Genomic DNA, 3,182 nt, shown 5'->3' with positions numbered 1-3,182 from the left:
CATATGCCGCCAGGAAGTTAAAGCCTCATGAAGAACTCTATGGCACACATGATTTAGAATTGACCGCAATAATACTAGATTTAAAGATATGGAGACACTACCTAGTAGCGAGAATTTTGTGTTCAAAAGTGACCATTAAAGTTTGCAATATTTGTTTACCCAAGGGACTTGAATGTTAGGCAAAAATGATGGAGTGAATTCTTAAATGAGTATTGTTATGTAGAATTTACAATTACGGATAAAGGTGACTTCCATAGACCTAGTGGATAGGTCTAGAACACCAAAAGACAAAGAACATAGAGTTGGCCTTAGAGAGATTGGAATATAGGAATGAAGCCTACCTCAAATCTATAGCAAGTTTCTCTTTCCTTCTTGCTTTTAAGCTCCAATTGTAGCTCCAAATGCTATAATTAGAACCTGCACACACAACTAAAACAAGCAAAGGATTTACAAGAACCAAGTAGCATAATCTAACATCTCTATTCAATGAATCATCAAGGCATTGGAATACATGAGTGCAAACATAATACAACACATATAGGAAAATCATATACTCTTTATATTGACAAATATAGGTGAGAGTTTACAACCATAAATAGTAGTTGACTTTGTCATTGTATCCCCAAGTTGACTTATCCTTCCTTGTTACAAAGAACACCTCAACATTAACCCTAATGCACGAATATAAGGACTCCTTTAGGTTCAAAGCAGCAGCATAAGGGTGTTATCAATCTCCAAAAGCCAACCTAAACCTTATGGGAGGCAACAAATTTATAAGAGTGTGGTAGTTTAGGAATTCTTATTGAATTACCAATCTAGGCTTGAGATCCACTTAAGAGGGGAAGATGAGCTCATGGGATAAGAGATAAGGTCTCCAATATAGGATCATATAGGAATTCGAGCTCTCTATCTGGGGTGAATAGTTAAAACTACCTTGGAAGCTTCTAGAAGAGGAAGCTTCAAAAATATTTATTTTTATTTTTCCCGAGTTTCTAGAATCAATGCACCTGCAGAAGGGACCAACTAGTGATGACCAACACTGGTGGACAAGCATGCAACATGCGTTGAATGCAAGTGGACCAAAGGGCAGGGTACACTAGGAAAAAAAAATGGTTTGAAGAGTTCATGCTTAAGACTTTGTGAAGGGATGATGACAAAGTGTTCATGGATATTGATTGATTTGACTTTCACGACTATTGACCAAATGTGACAAAATGGCCTTTAACAGATTTCCCCCTAAAGTACAAAGTTAGAAGCAATGGTTGATGACTCAAGTGCCTTACCTTGTGACAAGTCTAGATCAAGAAAAACTAGTCGAGATCATCATCTGTTACAATACATTTTCATCATGACACCTTTTCTAAGGGAGGCATACCCATGCTCAACATATAAGATAACATTACATGTACAATGATAAAATGGTCTCGTCCACTGATGACAGAGAGTGGACCCATGCTTGAATGACTGTCTGAATGATCATGACCATCATGCTTTGTAATCTTGCATTAATCCTAAAATTTCAACTCTAATGGATGGAACTAGATCTGAGGTGTTCTATCTTGTTCACTTGATCATTCAAAAGTATGAGTGTAACCATGCAAATAAATGAGTTGAAGTCAAACATGGTAGACACCATTCGATTACCAGGTAATGATGTAAGTCATTAACAAATGCAAGAGAAACCACTGATGATGTTAATGGCTTTCAAGGTACCATAGTACAATCCATATGGTGTGAATGAATGAGTGGAAGTTGAAAACCCCACATAACCTTTCGGTCGAAGGCTAATAATGAAAAATTGTCATCGAAAGTGAGGAAACTTGCCATTGATGTATGCAAGTCCCAAGGCACTAAGGGGAGTTTCTAAGTCAATGTCCTAGATAATGTGTTGATGTTGACAGAAAGTGACCCATCACAGGAGGGCCTTATCATGTATGCCCCAACAACGACACGAAACAGGTATCAATCTTTGAGATATAATGATGTTGATGTGGAACTGGTTCAAGAACGACAAAATTGAATGAAGGCTTAAGAGTATTGTATAAGATACCAACTGAAAGACTTCTCTTGAACATATCAGTGACATTGAATGGAGTTGGAAGCATTGACCCAAAATCGAATGCAGAGGCTTTGATATGGTGTGATGAACCAAAGAGGCAAGTAGATTTCCCAACCCAATAATCACAGAGATGAAGTGAAAGAGTGTCATGTTCAAGAGCGACTCACTGCCATTAATAGGTCAAATACCCTATTTTCCCAATTTCCCAAACCATTAATGGTAAATACCTCTTTATTTTTGAGAATCTGGAGGAGGATAACATAATCTTGATTTGTTAGTTCACCCTTCGGATGAACCCCTTTGAGTATTTTTAACGAACCTTGAGAAGGCGTGGTTCGGTCCCGTCATGTTTGATGAGTCCAACATTGTTTAATTATTTTATGAGTCCAACGAAGGTGTAACTCGACTCCTTTTTCATGTTTAGAGAGTTTGAAAACTAGGTGAAAAATAAAACTCCAAAGGTTCCTTTTCACAAAATTGTCTCTGGAGTTCGAAAAGGTAGAAAAAGATACCGAGGAGAACCTCTTAGCCATGTTCGACTAAGGTATTCCTTTTTCATAAATAGTCTATCCCAGTCCAAAAAAGGGTTAAACTTATACTGAGTAGACATATTTTCATTTACTTTAATGAGTTCGAAGAGACAAGTGCTCAACAATATTTTCATGTTTACGGAGTCTAAAAAGAGTTAACAAAGGACTCCTCCTGAAGGAACGAGTGGTGTAAAGGGTAGCAACTGCTTCCAGTCGTGATGGAACTGCTCAAAAGATATAGAGGTCAAGAGTTTGGCTAATAAGACCACTCATCGTAGCGGTTCCTCAGGAAAGGTTAAAACAACCAAGTGAAAGCATATGGTCAGCCAAGCAGATGGTGATGATGAAATGAGAAAACCAAGGCTCATATGGTAGAAAAATGACGATAAAAATGGCAATAAAAAAGGATAGGATGAGAATGGTTTCATTTTTACAGAAGCTCGAAACATGGGAAACTGTGCTTAAGATTGGTTTCATTTTTACACAAGCTTGAAACAAGGAAAAATTATGCTTGAGAATACTTGAAAGTAGTTTCATTTTTACACAAGCTTGAAACATGAGAAAAAATATGCTTGAAATAACTTTGCAATCCC

Source organism: Pinus tabuliformis, chromosome J (assembly GCF_031772625.1).
Source record: "Pinus tabuliformis cultivar Carrire ecotype Pingquan chromosome J, CPIR1, whole genome shotgun sequence".
In the NCBI taxonomy this organism is placed as follows: Eukaryota; Viridiplantae; Streptophyta; class Pinopsida; order Pinales; family Pinaceae; genus Pinus; species Pinus tabuliformis.
The sequence above is the reverse complement of the archived record's forward strand: the minus strand, read 5'-3'. Positions refer to the sequence as shown.